The following is a 12,978-nucleotide window of genomic DNA, read 5'->3' on the forward strand; positions in this document are numbered from 1 at the left end:
CTCACTGCGCTCGCCACGCTTCGGGTTGACAATGATCGTGGGGTGGCGTTAACAATTGGGGGGCCCATTTCACACTTCAGGGTGCCTATTTGGCCTCTGTGGGCCATTTAACATTGTTCCCTATGGAAAATCGGGTCAATTGGGACATTTAACATTGTTCCCTATGGGAAATCACGGTAATCGCGTCGGTCGCATGCGATGCGACCGACGCGATTTTTTTTTCCTTACGATGCCCACGATCAAAATCGTGGGCGCCCTTCTAGGTAAAGAGTACTGGCACATCTTTTTTTTTTCATGTGTGTGTGTGTGTGTGTAAGGGGATGGTGGCCCTTCAGCATATTTTGGGGAAATTTACTAAGATTTATTGCAGAAGAGACATTGCCCATTCAATCAGATGGTAATTATTATTATTATTATTATTATTATAATTTTATTTATAAAGGCGCCACAAGTGTTTCACAGCGCCATACAAAGGAACAATACAGGGAGACAAAGCTTGGCATAACATTGAATAAATAACAAAAATACAGTAGAAAAAATGAGCGCCACAGATCAATACACATTACAGCTTACATGTAAGTAGTGAGGACTCAATCAACATACAACTAGAGGCTTGAGGCCAATGATGGAGATGAGTATGCAGACGAAGATGGTCACTGAGTGTTGGAGTATAGGAGAGCTGTGAGTGAAATGTGAAGAGAAGTGGGCTTTGACAACAGGAAGGAAGAGGGCCCTGCCCAGAGGAGCTTACAATCTAGTAGGAAGGGGAGACAGACAGATTACAAGAGGTGCAAGCAAGTGGGTGGTGGTTAGATAGCAGGATGTAAACAGGCAAGGGCAAGGGCGTAGCTGGTTTATGCAGTGGAAGGGTATGCTTTGATGAATAGGTGCGTTTTCAGTGCCCGTTTGAAGCTATGCAAGGTCGGGGATTGTCTAATGGAGCGAGGGAGTGCGTTCCACTGAAGGGGTGCAGCACGGGCAAAGTCCTGTACTCTAGCATGGGAAGCAGTGATCAGGGTGGAGGAGAGACGACAGTCGTCAGCCGACTATAGAGGGCGGGAGGGTGTATGAATGGAGATGAGGTTAGAGATACATGGAGCAATGGAATTAGAGATGGCCCTGTATGTGAGTGTGAGGTGTTTGAAGAGGATACTTATTTATTTAGCACCTTCTAGAACAGTGGTTCCCAACCCTGGTCCTCAAGTACCCCCAACAGTGCACGTTTTCCAGGTCACCCGGCAGGTGCGCTCATTATTCAGGCACATTTGAAAAGATCCACAGGTGGAGCTAATTATAACACGTGTGATTCTGTGTGGAGACCTGCAAAACATGCACTGTTGGGGGTACTTGAGGACCAGGGTTGGGAACCACTGTTCTAGAAGATAACAGATATAATCTGATTGGTTGCTATGGGCAACATCCCATCTTCAGAAGAACTAAGAAGGGAGTTATTTTTCTCATGGGATGTTGGTATGGGCAACTAATCATAATGTACTTATTTATTAAGCACCTAGAAGATAACAGATAGAATATGATTGGTTGCTATGGGCAACATCCAATCTTTAATAGAACTAAGAAAGGAGTTCTATTTCTCATGGGATGTTGCTATGGGCAACCAATCAGAATCTACTTATTTATTTAGCACATTCTAAAAGATAATAGATAGTATCTCTGTTTAGTTGCCCATAGCAAAATTCCATGTGAAATCAAACTCTTATCTTAGCTCCCGCTAGGCCACACCACAGTGGGGGACATGGCCAGCACAGTGTGAGCTGCGTGCCATGCCCCCAGCCCCTCTGCTACACTGAATAGATGCTGTGCGCAGAGCAGCGGCAGGCAAGGGATTTCCTAACTGTCCCCCCACGTGGGACACTGACGACTCCGGGTGGGATGCGGGATCAGCCCCAAAACACGGTACAGTTCTGCAAAAACCAGGACAGTTGGGAGGTATGCCATCCCATATATCCCATGTGCAACAATGCCTCATCAGAATTATTTAATGATTGTGATGATTTCTTCCATACAGTACATACATGTACATTACCATCTCACCCTGGACATTTTACATTAATGTGACATTTTATTAAACTGCAGTAATGTCATCTACAGCACAAAGGCCCTTATTCTGCTTGGAACGGCCGGAGCCGCATGTGCGGCTCCGACCGTGCAGGCGAATCCCCGCCTTCCATACGGATCGCCACGGCCGTCCATACGCGGACATGTGGCGGTCCGCATGAAAATGGCGGGGGATACGCCTCCACCATCTTGGAGCAGCCCCCTGCCTTCGATGGTCACCGACCATCGAAGGCAGGGCCGCACGCTCCACCAGCTCCCGCACCCATAGACCTCACGGACACTTGTCCGTGTGAAAGCATGTATGGGGGCGGGCAGCTGACATCCGGCGATGTCAGATGCCCGCCCCCAACACATGCGTCACAGCCTCATTACCATGCGTACGCCCCGCGTTTGCATGGGAACGCCCATGAAACGCGGGGCGTATGCATAGGGAAATGAGGCTAAGTAGCCCCTCACGCCCCTATCCACCCCCTTTGCGGCGTTAAAAAAAATTGTGCGGCGATTTCGCCTGCACATGCGCAGAGTGCCCTCTGCACATGCGCAGAGCGAAAACATCGGCGGAACGGCCGCATGCGGCCGTTACCGCTTAGATCAGAATAAGGGCCATTGTAATGGAAAGTGGGGATACTGTACTGCTTGGTATTTTTTGTTATGTTCTGATTCACCAGGTGTAGATATATATACAATAATCTATTTGTTCTATCTGAGTAGATTATATAGCCTATTGTAATGGTTATCCTGATATATTCATAAGATGTATTTCTGATCTGCTTTTGATTATTTTCTCACGTGTTGAGCAGGATTCAGTTCAATGGTGTTTTACTCAACATTCAACCTGGTTGCATTTACGCCAAGGGAGATGAATGCACAAGGTGATGACAGCTAAATGGTGAAAATGCATTATTTGGCCAGCAAGACCCACATGCTGTATGCCGTGAAATGTACATTTGGTATGTAGATGAGAGCACTGAAATCCTGATACATGCATTATGTCATACAGTATCTTTCATAGGAACCTAAGGCCCTTACTCTCCATGCTGGGTGTTTCCATGGGCGCAACCAATGTCTGCCGCCCCACTAGGGTTACCACCTAGTCCCTTTAATTCCGGACACATATTAATTACACAGGTTCTGTGGCTGGCTGACTTCAAGACTCCACTTCACCTGATTTTAAACTGCCAAAGAACCTGTGTAATTAACATGTGTCCGGAATTAAAGGGACTAGGTGGTAACCCTACGCCCCACGCCCGATCTCCTGTGTGTAAATGGGCCTGCAAATCTAAACATCGCTCCACTGTGCAAACGTGCAGGGGAGCAAATTAATTAGAATGAGGGCCATAATGGAGACTCCATATTAAATAGCCCCGTCAGCCACTATATTACATTAATAGTTCTCCACATTACTCCTTATTATATTAAGAGCCACCTTTACAGCCTCTGCAATATGTAAACAGACATTCATTAGGAACTAGCCCACACATGGAGGAGGGAACCAGGGACAGATCAACAGACAGGAAGTAACAGCTTGCATCAAGGGGACATTTTACACAATGGCTAGTGTTAGAATCATGGTTTAATGTTTAGCTCTTTTTGTACTGCAAGCTGACTAAACCAAGCTCAAGGTCTTCCTGCTTTGGGTTTTCTCACAAAGAATACAAAGTTTGCAGAGGCTTCACAATTCACTTATGGCCAAACATCTGCTTGTGCTTGCCTGCAACATGTCCAACCACAGCTGTAACCCATGTCATCAATATCAAGGAGAATCACACACATCTGCCTTGCTTCTTTATAAACTTATTCCACATTCACAATTACCAGGTGCTGCCCATAGACCTTAAGGTCAAGACAACAATTACCATGTGCTGCCCATAGACCTTAAGATCAAGACACCATGATTTGTCTGAGCTGGTTCTGGGGAGGATGCAGCCAGCAGGAAGAACTCCATGACCAGCAACTTATAGTACAGGGTCATTTCTTATAGGATTACTATTTTTTTTATATCAATTAGACACTTTTTAATGTATGTGTTTATTAGAATACAAAGCAAGTATGTCATGAATACGTTTGAATAATTACATCAAATCTCATATTAGGTTTGTGTGGGCTCCCCCTTATGGCAATCCCAATCAAAAATTAATAGGGATCGCCAATCGATTGCTTAATCAGATTTTTAAACATGCTTAATAATTTGGCATTATCTGCAGATCTTTTTTATATGTGTGGGCATTCCCAATTCGTCTTCTTCATCTATTGACATTATGAACAGCTGAAATGACAATCGATTGGGCAATTTCCAGATATGAAGATGCAATCTTTAGATGGAAAAATCTGCTGATCACTGAAATAAATCTGATTGTAGAATCCATTTATCTGGCCAAAAAATCCCTGGATCTGGAAAGCCATTAATTATGATTGCTGATGTATGGGGCCCATAATACCTTTGTAGTGTAAAATAATTTAAATTGATCAAGAGTTCATCAGTAACTAGTTTCAACTAGAGATGTGCGGTCCGGATTCTGAAGAATACGAACCGCTACGAACTTGGGGATCCGAGTATTACCGAGCCGCAGCTCGGTAATTCCCGCCAGACTCGGATCCCAAAGCGAGGCTGAACGGCGCCTTCCCTCCGTCGGATTCTCGCGAGACCTGGATTCCATATAAGGCGCCGAGCCTGCGGTTCGTCGCCATTATCTGGGATCCAGAGACGGGGAAACAGCACACTCCGCTGGTGTGCTCAGTGCGGCGGCGCCATTCGGCCAATCGCCGCCCGGAGCATGAGCTCCGGTGGCTCCGCCCTCCCTACGCCTCTGAGGGCAGGAGCCGGGCAGCCGCGGGCGCTGCCCGGCGTGGCACTTGTAGTGCAGGCAGCTTTTGCGGAGGGGGGGCGGGCCGGCGGCGCCATTCGGCCAATCGCCTCCCGGAGCATGAGCTCCGGTGGCTCCGCCCTCCCTACGCCTCTGGCTCAGTGCAAAGTCAAACAAGTTTACTTAAAAAAAAGTAAAACTACATTGGGCAGCTCTGAGCGATAGCGGGCAGCTTTAGTGCAGCATTACAGTGGGCAGCTTTGTTGTTTCATAGGCAGTTGGCAGCTTTGTTTTAAAGGCACTGGCAGTGGGCAGAGGCACCAGCTTTGTTTCATAGGCAGTGGGCACCAGCTTTGTTTTAAAGGCACTGGCAGTGGGCAGAGGCACCAGCTTTGTTTCAAACTCAGTGGGCAGCTTTGTTTCATAGGCAGTGGGCAGAGGCACCAGCTTTGTTGCTTCATAGGCAGTGGGCACCAGCTTTGTTTTATAGGCACTTTAGGCAGTGGCCACAAGTTTTAATTTTATTTAAGTTTAGTAGCACCACCAGCAGTATTGTTTTAAAGTGTATAACTCCACATAACCCAGTGTGTGCAGTGCATTGCATACTGTACATCCACTGTGTGTAGTATATGCCGATACTGTGACTGCCGTCTATAGCTCCGTACCTCTGTTTATACGTTACTGTGACTGCTGGTACCCCATCTGTTTATAGGGTACTGTGACTGCTGTCCGCAGCTCTGTATCAGTTTATGAGGTACTGCTGTGACCGCAGGCCGTACCCCACTGTTTTTTAAATTAATAAAATTATTAAAAGTAAAAAAAAAAAAAAAAATGTCTCTGTCCAACGTACTGTGACTGCTCTCTGTAGCTCCGTACCCCATCTGTTTATAAGGTACTGTGAGTGCTGTCCGTACTCCATCTTTTTATACGGTACTGTGGCTGCTGTCCGTACCCCATCTTTTTATATGATACTGTGACTGCTGGTACTCCATCTGTTCATAAGGTACTGTGGCTGCTGTCCGTACCCCATCTGTTTATACGGTAGTGTGACTGCTGGTACCCCATCTGTTTATATGGTACTGTGACTGTTGTCCGTACCCCATCTGTTTATACGGTACTGTGATCAAGCCAGATAGGGGTCTTATTGGGGCCTAGTTTTTTAAACTGCCATCCTGTCTGCCGCTGCAGTGCCACTCCTAGATGAGCCACTTGCTTGTGCCGCACACTTGTGTGGCTTAGCATAGTTATCCACCTACCTCGGTGCAACGTTTTGCCCTAAAAACAATATTGTGAGGTGTTCAGAATAGACTGGAAATTAGTGGAAATTAATGTTATTGAGGTTAAAAATAGCGTAGGAGCAAAAAAATAAAAACAAATTCTGTGATTTTAGCTGTTTTTATGTTTTAAAAAAAAAATACAGATCCAAAACCAAAACCAAAAAGGTCGGTTTTGGCAAAACCGAATACAGATCCAAAACCAGAGGCAGATACAGATCCAAGACCAAAACCAAAAGCGCAAAAAGTGTCCGGCGCACATCTCTAGTTTCAACAATATATATTTATTCAGAAATAGGGGTCACCTTAAGCTTCCTATGACTGGTGTTTTTTGTAATGTGATTGTGTTATTAAAGATATTTGGAACAGCAGATATCATTACGATCATTCCATTGTTCATTTCAAATACTCTTTCTCTCTTAGTTACCCAATAAAGCACTGTAGTAAGTTACAGGGCCCATACATTAGCAATTAATTGTGACAATTCTACATTTTATACAACATGTTGGATTTCCCATACCAAATGCGGATCTACATTGCTAATTAGGGATGCCAATCACAGGGCATTTATTCAATACCGGGATTCAGGATTGAAAAATGCTCCATCCCGGGATTGGCATCAATAATTTAAAAGAAAAACACACATGCCCCACCAATCGACCGCCAGCCACAATTACTTACTGTACATGGTCAGTAGGTTTGGCGGGCAGTGTGGCCTGGAGTTAAGGAGCGGGGCAGGTGGTGCGTCGAGAACCGAACTGAGCAGGCAGCAGCGTAGCAGGTGGCAGAGGTGTGCGGAGGTGCAGCCTGCGCATCATGACCTCTGACATCATGTCACGCAGAGCCACACACCGGGTTGGGAGCAACCAGGCAGCATCTGAGCGATGTGGTCTAATCCCGAAATCCCGGGATTGAAATCCCGGCGGCTTTGGGGCCAAATTCCAGGATGCCGAAGATCGTGATTCTGGGATTGGCCACCCCATTGCTAATGCATGATAATAATAATAATAATAATAATAATAATAATAATAATAATAATAATAATAATAATAATAATAATAATAAAATTAATAATAATAATAAGATTATTGATTCGCAGAACATTGCTAGAATCTAGCTAGTAAAATGGGCAATTTCATGATTCACTGATATTTGAATAAAAATTATCTGCAAACCAATGTAAAATATCACCAATGTTGAGCACATATTGGTGTATTAAAGAATTGTTAAATTGGGGGGAAAACACAAAGAATCTGTAAATCTTTTTTTGCGGTAGCTGATGCGTGGGCCCCACTGTCCATACACTAATGCTTTCCCTTCAGAGCACATACACACTTTCTCACCAATGAGCTTTAAAGTAAGACTGTATTTAATATCTGTCATTAAGGTTATATCATGAATCGTATACACTCGGGTTTTGTCTAACATACCCAACTTTTGTTAATGTGTTTGCAAACTTAAGTTCTGCTTCTTGGAATAAATGACAAAATGCTGAGGAATTTTCCTGCAGACTGCGATGTGTCATTTCCTACGGAATATGCCAAAATCAGTGTTAAAGCACTTAGGAAATATAAATGTAAGCCGCAAAACCACTGAACATTAAAAAAATGGTAAAAGTATAAAATAAAATAAAAACATAAATTGCCTTGATTAAAAGGGAAAGTATGGGTATGGTATGCCTTACCATTTATCTTTAAAAATGAAGGGCATTACACAGTAGGGCCTGATGCTGAGCTGATTTTATACTGATTGCAGTCTTCCAACTGTTCATGGTTCAGAACCGAGCAAGCACAGGTATGGGTGATACACAGGCAGATTCATTCCCTGAATACAAAGATGGTTGTAAAGACAACCCAAATGGGCACTGTGGTGGGTTGTGATGTGGAGCTGCTACTAACAAAGGGATTGAGAGTCCCTTTAAGAAAAGAAAAAAAATACACAAAAAATAGTAGCGCTAGACAATGGTAAAATTTAACAAATTGAATACATATAGTGCACATACAGATTAAGAATAATAATAAAATATTTGCGCCAGCACCTCAATTAAAGCTGTCTACAGCAGGGTCCATTCCTAGTATGCCACCTAGTTTCCGGAAAAGAAAGTCTCCTTGTGATAAGGAAGTGGAAGTATAGTTACCGCAAAGGTAGTCCAAAAGTGGATTGCTCCTTTTAGGATTGCATATCAGCAGTGTCCATCAGTTGGTATTGGGGTCCATCAATTTGTATTATTTAAATTAACATGTTTAATTTAAAAAAATATATTTTTTAATTTATATTGCAGAAAATAAATGATCTGCTGTGCAGTAAATATCATTGTTTGTAAATGTGTTGTGTTGTATTTGTTTGATACCCTACTGTACATTACTAATCACATAGTGAAAGGTATACAAAGTAGATAGAAAAACAGATAGATAGATAGATAGATAGATAGATAGATAGATAGATAGATAGATAGATAGATTCAGTATTAAATCCCGGCGGTCAGGATCCCGGCGTTCAGAATCCTGACGCTGAAATCCCGACAAGGGGGGGACGTGGATCGCCCCCCCTTGCGGGCTCGCTGCGCTTGCCACGCAGCAGGCCCGGTGCCTCGCTACGCTCGGCACACTAATTTATTCTCCCTCCGGGGGTGTCGTGGGTGTCTAGTCCATTCAGAGATACATAAGTCTGCCTTTACACCTGCTAAAACAGCTGATTCTGCATAATTAAGGGTAGAATTGTTTAATAAATATTAAAGCTATGGTGTTTGCTTTTGCTGAAAACTGAACACCGACCTTTGGAATTTCCAGTCAAATCAAGTCATTTGGAGTTCCGAATCTAACCGAGTTTTGACACAGGTCATCTCACCATGGCCCTTATTCTGATCGGTGCGGACTTTTCCGCATTCTTTCGGATGGCGTTTTTTAGCCGTCTGCGCATGCGTGGAGAACGCGACGCGCATGTGCCACGCATGGTCTCCGTACATGTTCTCACTAATCCCGTACAGAACTGTGCACCGCATACATTCGGGCAATAGGGGTGTGTTATGGGCGTCATGCGGAATGACACAGGGGCGTAGTTTCAAAGTGGGCTAAACTGGGCGGAAACATGGGCGGACACGGGGGAGTACACATATATTGGTAGGCGTGCATTCGGACAGCACGCCGAATGCACGCGAACAAAAAGGGAAGAAATGTGCGGTGTCCAAAAGGTTACTTTTGCTTTGCGGACACCACTCGGTCATGCGCTAGGCAATCGGAACGCCTAATCAGGACGGACGCACCTCAACCAATGTCACCTGAACCCAACACAATCACATACTTTACCCATTACTTGTTAATTACACGCTTCTCACTGCTACAATTGGAAGCATTGCAGCTTAAAGGGAACATTACATGCTGCACTTGTCACACACTTTAACATTGCAAATAATGCACACAACTTAATAATATTAATACTAATACACATGCCACTTCTGCATGTCTAAATTAATACAGACATTTGTGGGGCCAAAATAACATTTATTAAACAAACTTACGCCAAAATTGAAAATACATAACAAAACAAATGGTACCATACCAGGACCAAATAAAATAATAAAGAATAAATAGCCACAGCAGAATCATTGGGAACACATCAGGTGGCTTCACAACAAAAGTACAGCACCAACACTTCAAGAACAGCACACTGAAACAGGGCAACAGAGGAACCAAACATGACATTTGAACCGCGGGCAAAAGTGGTGACCCTGGGCACGGATTTGGACACAGGATGCTGACACACACAGCTCAATGGAAGATTTGGGAAGACATAACGGAGGAGATTAATGGGGACACAAGTTCATTTGCGAGCACGTTTGCCCCTGGCAGGCTCCTTGCCACGTGCAGCAGCTCTTCGGCCTCGTCCACGGCCAGAGTCCGATGGTGGCTCATGTGGAGCACGTGCTGGGGAGGGGGTGGATCTTCTTCCCCCTCTGGCAGCAGGGAGTGATGAGGATGGTAATGCACCCGAAGCGGGTGACATTAGGGCCCTATTGCTGTTAACTAGCTCCACCATAAGTTCATTATGGCGGAGGAGGAGGTCGTTTTGCCGCAGGGCTTGATCAGCCAGCACCTGCAGGCAACCAGCAATAGCTTGGTGGCTGCCAGCCATAGCTTGCTGGCTGGCACTCATAGCCTGCAGGCTCTCAGCAATACTCTGCTGGCTGGTGGTCAAACCCTGCAGCACCTCCTCGGCCCTACGCACCCGCTCGAATGCCGACTCTCCCTGCTGCACAATACTATCCAGCACACGGCCCCACATGGACAATTCAGCCGCAGACAATCCCGGCGGCTGCTGCACGGGCCTGCTACTGGGGACAGGTGGCACAGACTCCACAACCTCCTCAAGAGAATCTTGACCAAGCGGCGGCGATGCTGTTGAACAAGAAAATTGAAATTACCACACATTCCATGCAAAATGTTAAACATCTACTTATGGCCTGGCAAATAATTACCTTCTAGAGTAGAAGCCATCACTTCCGCTGGGGACTCGCTGTCTATAGTGCTCACCCCCCGGACCTCCTCCACTGCTATACAGCACTGGGCCATCTCTTCCAGGGGGGTGAGCTCCAGCTTGCCAGGCATGGGGCCAGCCCCAGAGGTCTGGCTGTGTTGCCACCGCTCGGTCAATTTCTTCTTGAGGTTGCCTTTGAAGTCGTGCCACCTGCAATCAAAGTGTACATATTAATACATGTAACTCCTCATGTTTGCTGTAGCACCCATTGCAATCTGAAACATAATACAAAATGTGCCTACTGACACCACACTTACTATATTCTTTTTTCAAACCAATCCTTAGAAGATACAAAAACAGTCACCCTCCAATAACTATCAATTCAATGTCATGGCCAACATGTCTGTGCGTCCAAGCACCGTGAACACCCATTGCCCAACTCCATCTAATATTGAATGTAAACATTACTGGACTTGTCCTACTCAAATTTTACACACATGTACTTGCCTCTTCTTAACGTGCTCCATCTGACGAACTTGTGGAGCCACTGCATTAATCTCCGCCGTTATCTCCTCCCAGATCTTCCATCTCCTTGTGTGTGTCAACTTCACCGCTGGACACTCAATTAAATCACGTGCCCGGGTCACCAGGATGTCAAGCTCCCGCGGTTCATATGCCATGTTTCGTGTTGTGGGTTCCTGTGTTGCCCCACTGCGGCCACGGGCACGGGCACTGCCACTGCCACGGCCACGGCCACCGGTTGCTGTACCTGAAGTGCTGGGCTGGCTACTCTGTTGGGAAGCCACCTGCTGTGTTCCCAATGATTCTGCCGAGGATGGATCAGCTGCTGATTGGCCTGCTGTTGATGGGCCAGCTCGGTCCTCTGGGTTGAGGGGTACATAGGTGGTGTTGGCCTCCATGCGGGCCAACAGATTCTGCACCACCTGCTCTTCCTCTGAGTCTGAGCCTGGCATGTTTGCAACAAGTGTTTGCCTTTCTAGGACCACTTTAAATACTATTTCTGTAATTGGCGTTAATCAGCTGCAAGCTGCGTTCCGTACGGCCGCGTCCCGTACGCCAGCGTCAACCGTGCGGCGCATACGGGCCGCCCCTTGGTGTGGAAAAATATTCCCAAAAAACCTGGCAAACTCAGTAAGTCTGATTTATTTGCTAAATGCAGATTCCAACACCAATGACCAAATACAACTGAGGTCAGACATGACATGTATATTTGAATGTACTTCTGTACTGTGCACTTGTTTGCTATGTAGTACAACTGACACTACCCATTCCATATGTCAATCCAGTCCACCACTTAGCCACAAGTAATCAGTGCTAGCATCCAAATCACATGTGAAAGCACTCCAAATTCAGGCTGTATGCTAGCTACTTTTCATACCACCTCTGTATTAGGGACCAGTAGAAGGTAAGTGTACACATGGCAGCATGGGCAAATTTTTGGAAAAGGTCTGCCACTATTTGCTATGTTTCTGTTGCATAGCTTTCATTATAAAATACCTGTTTACTACCTTGTTGAGTTAGGTGTTAGTGTCTAGTGATGCAGACTATTTCACCTGGTGCTTATACCCATGTTTGGTGAATGTTATAGATTATATATAATGTGTTTACATCTTAGTTTAGACTGTGTGTTTAGGATGGGGGTGCGATGCAATGGGTTAGCCGGATGTTCGGGCGCATACATGCTGTTAGTGTAAAAATGAACAATAAAGTTAATACCAAATATCACTCGAAACAACCAATGACAGCACATGATAGTTTGATTAGTGCCACTCCTAAAATGGCTTCCTACCAGCGTGCAGAACCCTTCTCCACTGCGGAGCTACTGGCGCTGGTGGGAGTTATGGAGCGCAGACTGGGGCAGGCAGGCCCCTTCATTACCAATCGCGACAAGCGCCGGGCATATGTTGCGGCCCGGCGCCGCATATTCGCCCGCACTCATGTGCGGAGGACCATCGCCCAACTGGAGAGGCGATGGTCCGACCTGCGGAGGCGGGAGCCGGAGCGTCTGCAGGCTCTGAGGCGGCGTCTGCAACGCTGTAAGTATTTTGTGCAAATACATATAATTGACAGAGGCCAGGATTTGGTCTGCTTCACAATTTTTAAAATGGAGATGAACAAACAGGCAGCCAATCAGCTCCTACCTGGCCTTTTACAACTACAGTCTGTGACATGACAGGAAGGATGTGATTGGCTGCGTGTTTATCACTCTACATTGTATCACTTTTGAAGGCTAGTGCATCTAGCCCATTGAGTGTTTGCATTTTAACATTATTTAATATTAATATTACATGAGGTCAATTGGGAGTTTATGCCATAGAAAAGCCATATAC

The 12,978-nt window shown here is 45.4% G+C and overlaps 1 protein-coding gene and 1 long non-coding RNA gene across 2 annotated transcripts in view; one reads left to right on the forward strand and one right to left on the reverse strand.

The window, feature by feature from the left end:
* The window catches only part of LOC146072419 (uncharacterized), a 419,935-nt gene that overhangs the window by 258,512 nt on the left and 148,445 nt on the right, over positions 1 to 12,978 (reverse strand). The gene's annotated exons all lie outside the window — the stretch shown is intronic.
* LOC146072164 (uncharacterized) overlaps positions 1 to 12,978 on the forward strand; it is a 35,143-nt gene that overhangs the window by 20,539 nt on the left and 1,626 nt on the right. The gene's annotated exons all lie outside the window — the stretch shown is intronic.

Source organism: Crinia signifera, chromosome 4 (genome assembly GCF_055691185.1).
Source record: "Crinia signifera chromosome 4, ASM5569118v1, whole genome shotgun sequence".
Taxonomy (NCBI): domain Eukaryota; kingdom Metazoa; phylum Chordata; class Amphibia; order Anura; family Myobatrachidae; genus Crinia; species Crinia signifera.